General features: G+C 44.5%; 1 long non-coding RNA gene across 1 annotated transcript in view; it reads left to right on the top strand.

The window, feature by feature from the left end:
- Positions 1-3,787: 3,787 nt before the first annotated feature.
- Positions 3,788-8,544, top strand: part of LOC135099859 (uncharacterized) — a 78,020-nt gene continuing 73,263 nt past the window's right edge. Inside the window, exon 1 of the long non-coding RNA XR_010268403.1 lies at positions 3,788-4,075. This is a non-coding gene — a long non-coding RNA (uncharacterized LOC135099859). The remainder of the gene's footprint in view (positions 4,076-8,544) is intronic.

The raw sequence follows: 8,544 nt of genomic DNA, 5'->3' as shown, positions 1-8,544 counted from the left end.
TTCTCCTCCTTCTTCTTAACCTTTCCCTCTTATTCTTTATATCATCGTTAATGTTACTAATTTTCGTGACCGTCATTGCTGCTATCATAACACTGCGGACAAGGACGAGGACTGAGGAGGAGCAGGGGAAGGGGAGGGGGAGGAGAGTGGAGAGGGCAGGCACACGCGAGAAGGAGGAAGGGCAAGGAGGAGGGACATAGGGAAGGTACAGTACTTGATGAAGAGTAATATTTTCCCTCGTGGCTGTGTGTCTAAGGGAGGTTTTCTCGAGTGTGGCTGTTTGGGGCCGATTCTGGTTTGTGTGTTTTCCTTTCTCTTCTACTTTTGCCTTCAGGAGTAGCAGAAATTTTTATAAATACTAGAGACAAGAGGTATGAGAAGCTCTAGTGGTTGTAGTAGTGGTGGTGGTGACGAGGGTGGTATGGTGGTAGTAGTGCAGTAGTAGGTGTGTAGAAAAGTAATTCATATATTAAAGCTGCTGCTGCTGCCGTTACTACTTCTCGTTGCGTTTATACAAATCTGGAAATATAATAAGTTTGTATGTGAATATACGTAGAATAAGAATATACTTCCTGAATTCATAAAGATCTAGCTACACCTTGATCAATGCAGAGAGAGAGAGAGAGAGAGAGAGAGAGAGACGCCCTCACCCCAACTTGCCTCAACAGCCGGGATCGCAAGCTTCTTTCCACTCCCCCCTCCCAAACTTCGTCCCCTCCACCACCTGCCTGACGCTCCCTCGCAAGATTAACACGCAGTTTTCCAGTTTTCTTTAAAGTTTTCACACATAGAGCAAATACCTTATGCTCCAGGGACGCCACAAGAGTTCCCGCACCCCGCCACTTCTCAGCCCAAGCCCAGTGATCAGTAAGTCCCCGCGTGAGCAAACTATAGGACTGAGGCTAAGGGAGTGGAGCTGCGAGTCTTCAATCTGCGCCTCCCTGAGTGGCTTACGACTCACTCTGCAAGGGAATATTAACACTGACCCTTCGCTGTGTTTTGGGTTTTGGCAGTTAATCTGATAACAACTTTAGGTCACTGCGTCTGGTGTGCAAAAGAATACGTTCTTGGAGAGAAGCGTTAGGTATCAGTCTGTTTCATTTTCTATGACGCAAAAAAAAAAAAAAGGAAAAAAAAAAGAATAGATAGATAAGAATAAATAAATAAATAAATGAAGAGCATCTCCTCGTGTTTAACCGCGCCTCAGGACGCTGCAGCCAGCGTCGCAGTTACCTGATGAATGTGTCAGTATGAACAAAATCTCCGCTTGCATCATAATGTCTTTATATTTTTGTCACGTCGTGTTTGGCTAACCAAGGTGAATGTAAGGCTTGTTGAATTTTTGTTTATTCATGTGTAAAAATGCGTTATTTCTCTTATTTGTTTGCCACAGTAATGGCCACGCACAGTCACACAGCCAGCGACCAGTCACGTGATCTCACAAGTCACGAAAGTCATGAAAGCAATTAACACGCAGCCATTTGAATGAAAGCACTTCCTCATCAATGCTCTTGCCGGCCCTGAGGGGACCACCAAGCTTTCATGAGGCTCGCTGGCACTGCAACTCGGAAACTGCTGCACCACCAGGCGACAGTACTGGCTTGGCAGAAAGAAAATTGGGCATTTGAATTGGCCTATATAAAATCAAGAATGTTTTTGCGTCCGTATGATTTTTTATGTGAAAGTGCCTGGGTTTAGAATCCTGCTGAGAGATCACCGGCAAAATGCGTCCCGCCTCAGCTCCATTATTGATTGAAAGCTTTCTTCTATTACACGATATTCCATCTTATATGATTCTAGATTACTACCCTCTTCATTTCTCTTACCTTCAACAGTTGTTTCAGTATGTTAATGACACACACACACACACACACACACACACACACACACATACACACACACACACACACACACACACACACACAAACACACACACACACACAGACACACACATGACCACTTACCTTTCTCCTCCTCCTCCTCCTACTCCTCCTCTTCTATGAACTTCCGCATTTCTCCAACGCTCAATTTTCGATTCGTTCCTGCTGCAGCCTCGACCCTTCCCCCTCCTTCAATCCCGCCGTCCCTCTTTCTGCCGAACTCCTCCACACCAGGAATAAAATCTCGTTAGAACTCCTTGGGTCTTTACCTGTGGGTTCTGAAAGTGTGTGGGTGTGGGAAGGGATGGAGGCGTTGCTGTGGATTTCAGGCGCCGCTTTCTAGGAATAGTTAATAATTGTTTCGATATTTTTGACACAGAAGCGTGCATGACCTTACCCTCCTATAATCTAGTTGGTCTTCCCTGAGTCCAGTGGATGCAGAACACCACATCATGAAGCGCTTGGATTATACGAGTACGTTTTCTTCCTTTTATTTTCAGGTTTGATGGCCAGATTGTTACGTAGCCTCGGCCCTACGTTCCTTCCTGCTGTCTCGATGTCATTGCATGTCGTTAACCTCTCGCTGTCCTACCCTGTCCTATCCACCCTGTTCTGACATTCCCTTTTTCCTTACTGTTAATGTTTTCCCATGCCATCTTTTTTTCTATTTAACTCCCCTCTGGAACTTAATTGTTAATTTTCGTTTCTTCCCTTCTCTTCTCATTCTCCAACCTCGTTATCTTTAACTAATCATTCTCTTCTTACACCTTTCAGTCATTGGTTTATAATCCTCTGCACACGCTCGTGCACTCCCTTCCCCTATTTACGTAATTTACGTATTTTCGTTCCCAGCCTCGTGCCCCAACAGTCCTTTCCACTTTGAAAAGAGGCGCTGTTTACCGCGTTTTAATTTCCTTTTTAAACCTCCTTGACTAATTACGTAGCCGTCTCGACTGCACTGTTTTGTTGTGCTATTTGTCGTACAGCAACGTCATCAATGACGTCACTAAGCGTCCGTGCACTCTGAACCGAGATGCTCAACCGGCGGCGCTGTGTAGCAGCGCGCCTGTCTCGGAAACGAAAGAGTTCGGAGTTTCTGAATCTCTCCAGCTCCACATGTACACTGTTGCCATGGTTAGATACTTTAACTCATTGTTGTACTTATGCTGCTTGAAGTTAAGTTATTTCGTCGAGTTAATTTTCTTAATGTTTATTTAAGAGAAGATGGAAATGTATTCAATAAAATTACAGCCATAGGAAAGTGACGGGGAGCATAGGAGCGGTGTTTATGAAAATTTCCTCTTTGATTACCGTGCTGGCAATCTTTAGTGTTTCAAGCTGATTCGTAAAACATACTGTGTGATGCGTGCAGCAAAACTGAGTGGTATGAACTGGTCCTGAAGTCAAGTTACAGCCCTGGGATACATCGAAAGCCATGTAGCCTGTTGTTCCATGCATATATACGCTTTTTTTTTTTCGCACGCATGTGTGTGTGTGTGTGTGTGTGTGTGTGTGTATGTATGATTGAGAATAATCCTTTTGGTAGATTTTTTTTTCGTCCTTTGCATTTACCTAAGGAATTACTAATGTATCAAACAAGTGGTCACAAGTTGAAGGTTTGACCATATACTCCTAATTCGACCGAACACGAAACGGTGATCGAGAAATTATCTCAAGAAGGAAGAGCGAACATATATTTATAAGTATGCAATTATATGTAAGTGACATGGTTTTAAATTATGATATAACCAAGGTTTACATCAATAGATAAACATTACAAAAGATCTGCTGTATATATAGTGAAAAACTATGTAAAGGAGTTTTGCTTCATTCATGTGTACTTCGAATCGACAAGAATGAAACGCCGAAACAGGTCGTGAGGCGCGGGGGAATTAGTTACTGACAAACTGTGGACACGAGCGGATGACTGCTGAGGATTTTATTGACCGTGATCACCTGACTACTTCAGTGCCTCACCAGCGGGGTCATAACCGCAACAGCATCCGTGACGAACGGCTTAACACACTACTCTATCCTCACTGTGCAGCAATCCCGGCACACACGTAGCTGAGACTGATACACAACGCCTCATTACCTTGAGGCCGGGCATAGAGGAGGGCACTGTCCTTGGGTAACTACCGCTTGCCAGCATGCAGGACAGTGTCACCTGAGGATGGCCTCACGACAAACAAGCAGTAAGTGCAGGATAAATTAAAAGATATATATAACTAACTATCACTATGTTTACTATTATAAAGTCTTACTAATCTTGAACTTAAACTTATCACGAGATACGCTTTATATTCACGATATTACGGAGTGTTGCTGCTGTGTATCGCATAGCACCTTTGACTGCTAATTACGGAGAGCGTAGACCAGCAGATGGTGACGGGGACAGTCTTGTTCTGAAAATTTCCATGCGTGATAAACTACTCGCAAGGCTCATTGTGATTACGTATCCCTGCATTGCTTAGTTACGAAACATCAATTACGGTCACCAGTCTCCTGTCTGCAGTGATGGACATGGGGTGATGTGTGTATGAGAAAATGGGAATGGGGATATATATGTACGTATATGTATGTGGGGAAGGGATGGTACGTGACGGGATGGAGAGGCAGGGGAAATAATTATGTTAATGTTGGTGGCAGGTGGATATCGGGCTTTGATATCTATACAATGCTTCAAATTCATCTGTGTGTTGCAAGGTTTTGGCAACCCTATTTCCTGTGCTTGTTCCTCTCGTCCTATTCTTATTTTTTCCCCTCATTTCTGTCATCACTGTTGATCTCCTCCTCCTCCTCCTCCTCCTTCCGTGGTGGCTGCCATGGCTGCGGTCATCCATAACGGTGCAGGCGGGCCGGGTAATCTTTTATAATTCTTGTGTCCACGCGACCACCACACTCATTACCTTGTCAGTTAGCGTCGCGCGGGGAGGCCCTGGCTAGGCGGGGCACGGGAAGGGGCGCGCTGGAGTGGCGCAGGCGGAGCGGCGGGGGTAAGGAGCATGGGAGGAGGGAGGGTAGTGGAGACGGAGGTCGTGGTTGGATGCAGAGGTCAGAGAGAATGCATGGAAAAGACAGAGAGGAATGTTAGGATTTTGATGTTATTTTTTGTACTGTTATTGGTAACGCACTGGCGGGAGAGTACTAACATTCTCTCTCTCTCTCTCTCTCTCTCTCTCTCTCTCTCTCTCTCTCTCTCTCTCTCCTCTCTCTCTCTCTCTCTCTCTCTCTCCTCTCTCTCTCCTCTCTCTCTCTCTCTCAGTGAATAGATAAATAGATGTGTACGTATTTGTTTGCACTTGCGTATATAGTTTCAAGAAAACTTTCAGGGCCTGTTAAAGCTTCGACTTCCTGGGGCTGGCCTTATTTTTCATTTTTAGTGTATATACTGTAAAAACTAAGTGGCTGATAAAAAATATTAACATAAATAACACACACACACACACACACACACACACACACACACACACACACACACCTTTAATTCGAGTTCCCTCTTCTCTTTTCCTGCTGTAAACTTCCCTTTTCTGCCCTGCGTATCATTCTGTTTCCTCGTTAATCATAATCTCTTTACTACTCGTTCATTCAGGTTTCCCCTTCCCCGCGCCCCTCACCCTCAGCCGTTCAGTCACTCAAGGCATCAGCGTACCACATTACCTGCATGACCTTTCCCTCACCTGCAGTATTCCCTCACAGCCACCCACCTTACCCTCTCCTCCCACTCTCATTATTAGTGCCAATGACAAGAAACTCTCCGTTACCGTCAAACAGCATGATGATATTCAAATTGGCGCACGTCGTCCTGGTTTTGTTATTCTCCCCGCCTATCAGCATCACGTACGCCCACACAGCGACGTGCCGGTGGCCTAGCCTTGTTTTGTGTCCTGCGCATTCTCCAGGAAACAATGCAGGCTGCGTTTGAGTGGACGCTTTGTAACGGTTGCGGTTGACTGATTAGAGCTTATCGGCGCGGCATTCCTGCAGGTTTGTTGGTCAAGTAATAGTTAACAAGATGCATTCCGTCTATTGAACGAGTTATTAAAAACTAATGGTAATTACGCTCATTTTACTCAGATGCGAGGCAGTGGATATGTGTATTTTCTCTTGATTTTAAAACTCAATCTTCTGTCTGTGATGTTTCAAGGCTACTCATGTGTGTACGCGTCACTTTGCTAATACGTAAGTTAAATTTCTTTATCGAACTATTGATCGTATTCCCTTCAAGCCATAAGATTAACTTTTATGTATTTTTCTTATATAATTCCTTACTTTGGATAGAGTCCTATGATGTGGTGACAGGCGCTTCAGTAGCTTTTCACAGTCTCCAGACAGTACTTTGGTCCACATATATTTTTTTCCTATCCACCTACTGTGGACGCGTCATCTGATAGCAGGACCTGCCGCTGTGTGACAGGTTTGCACATGACATCATCTGAATGCAGACAGCCGCGGAGGAATTGCCAGAAATTAACGCTGACCCCAAAAGAAGTCCCTAAACAAGTCGATACAAAAGAAAAAAAAATCTTAATTCTTACGCACAAAGCGATGCCACTAACATGGAAGATAATTTTTTTGAAAGCAATAAACTTTTTTTTGTTGTGAATGATAAACTTGACAAAGAACATGTGAAGGAAATTCAAAAGATGCATCAGTACAAGTCACAGCCAGACATGTGCCCACTTAGCACACCTGAAAGACAAGACCTGTGACCACTGCACACCTGACAAGTTTTACTGATATGTGACCTGGGAATCAACTAAATAAATTGTGGTCAATCTGAAAACATGAAGAGCAATTAATTTAAAGATCAACCTTGGAGATTAGGAAATGGGCCACGTTGACATGGACAGTGAGAACAAATAAAGAATTAAACGCGAAAACAATCAATGAGTAACAATAATAGAGAAAACAGAGAACAAAATTATAGGTAGGAAAGCAGAACTGTGTGTGTGTGTGTGTGTGTGTGTGTGTGTGTGTGTGTGTGTGTGTACTAGGAGCACCAAATGGATAGCAGAGTGAGAATCGAGGTAATGAAGACGAAACTCTGTGATAAAATGTTTCTTTCCTTACTCTCTCTCTCTCTCTCTCTCTCTCTCTCTCTCTCTCTCTCTCTCTCTCTCTCTCTCTCTCTCTCTCTCTCTCTCTCTCTCTCTCTCTCTCTCTCTACCCCCTACCACCTACACCAGTCTCCCCATCGTCCTCCAAACTGGCAAAGAAGTGTGAGACTCCGCCAGGTGTTTCTTGACCCACCAGGTGCCTCAGCCTCGGCAAGTGCGACGAGCAAGTGAGTTATTGTTGCTGTTTACGAATGGCGACCAAGGAAAGAGAGGAGGAAATGCAATGGCCGGTAACCTTTCTTTCTCTCTTTCCCCTCCAGCCCCTCAGCGTCGGAACACAGGGGAAAGAAAACGAAGGAAAGAGAATTTATTTTTTCCTTTTTTTTTTCTGGCTGAAGTATTTCCCTCAGCTTTCCTTGGTAGTCGTCGTCGCGTTGTTGTTCTTGGTGGTGTTGCTTTCTTTCTGTGTCAAGGAAAAGCTTGTAATCTCAGTTCCCCCGTTTTGTTTTCGTTTTTTTTTTCTCTCGTTTTTCTTCAGTTTTTTTTTCTTTTTTTACACTTTTCCTCTTAGTCAAACTTTTCGTCCTTTTTCCTTTTCTTATATCCTCTTTTACCTCCTCTCCCTCTCGTTCCGCTCTTCTTCCAACTCCTACTCCTCTTTCTTTTCCCTTTCCTCCTCCTCCTCCTCCTCCTCCTCCTCCTCCTCGTTCATTTTCTTCTTGTTCTTCACTTCCTTTTTTTCTTTCTTTCTATTTTTCTTTTTTCTACTTTTCTTTCTTTTCCTTTCTCTTCTTTTTTTTCTCTCTTTCCTCCTCCACCTCTCCCTCCTCCTCCTCCTCCTCCTCCTCTGTATTTCTCAAGATATCAAGACAGAACGGAATCGTGCGTAAAATTACCAAATAGAAGTTCACGTTGATCTACAATTAATCACACTGAGGGGAGGAGTCTCTCTCTCTCTCTCTCTCTCTCTCTCTCTCTCTCTCTCTCTCTCTCTCTCTCTCTCTCTCTCTCTCTCTCTCTCTCTGTGGGAGGGTCGGTTCTTCCCCTTTAACTGAGCTACGTCGCCCTCAACAGCCGGGCACAACTCCTTTTCCTTTCCTGCTCTCTCTCTCTCTCTCTCTCTCTCTCTCTCTCTCTCTCTCTCTCTCTCTCTCTCTCTCTCTCTCTCTCTCTCTCTCTCTCTCTCTCTCTCTCCAATAACCATGGCCGCTCTGTAACATGAGAGAGTCAGCGATTTTCTAATAGGCGACCATGATGGAGGAAAACCTTGGTCTTCTCGTCCGGAGAGAGAGAGAGAGAGAGAGAGAGAGAGAGAGAGAGAGAGAGAGAGAGAGAGAGAGAGAGAGAGAGCGAGCTACACGAGTATATTAAGCCAGAAAGAGACGATTCATTCACTATGCCATAAACAAAAGTGAGTTTTCTGTGATCTTTTAAAATACACAACACTGAAAATTCGACAGGAGGAGTCTCAGGGCCAGTGCTTCGTGTGGCCGCTGGGTGAGTCGCGGTGGCGGTGGTGGTGGTGGTGAGGTTCTCTCCCCTTCACCACTTGAAGAGTTTGTGGTGAGTTTTGGTTGGTGGTTCTTCCTTCCCTGTTTGCTTTT

This window comes from Scylla paramamosain, chromosome 4, assembly GCF_035594125.1.
Source record: "Scylla paramamosain isolate STU-SP2022 chromosome 4, ASM3559412v1, whole genome shotgun sequence".
NCBI classification, from domain to species: domain Eukaryota; kingdom Metazoa; phylum Arthropoda; class Malacostraca; order Decapoda; family Portunidae; genus Scylla; species Scylla paramamosain.
This window is presented reverse-complemented; position numbering and strand designations above follow the sequence as displayed.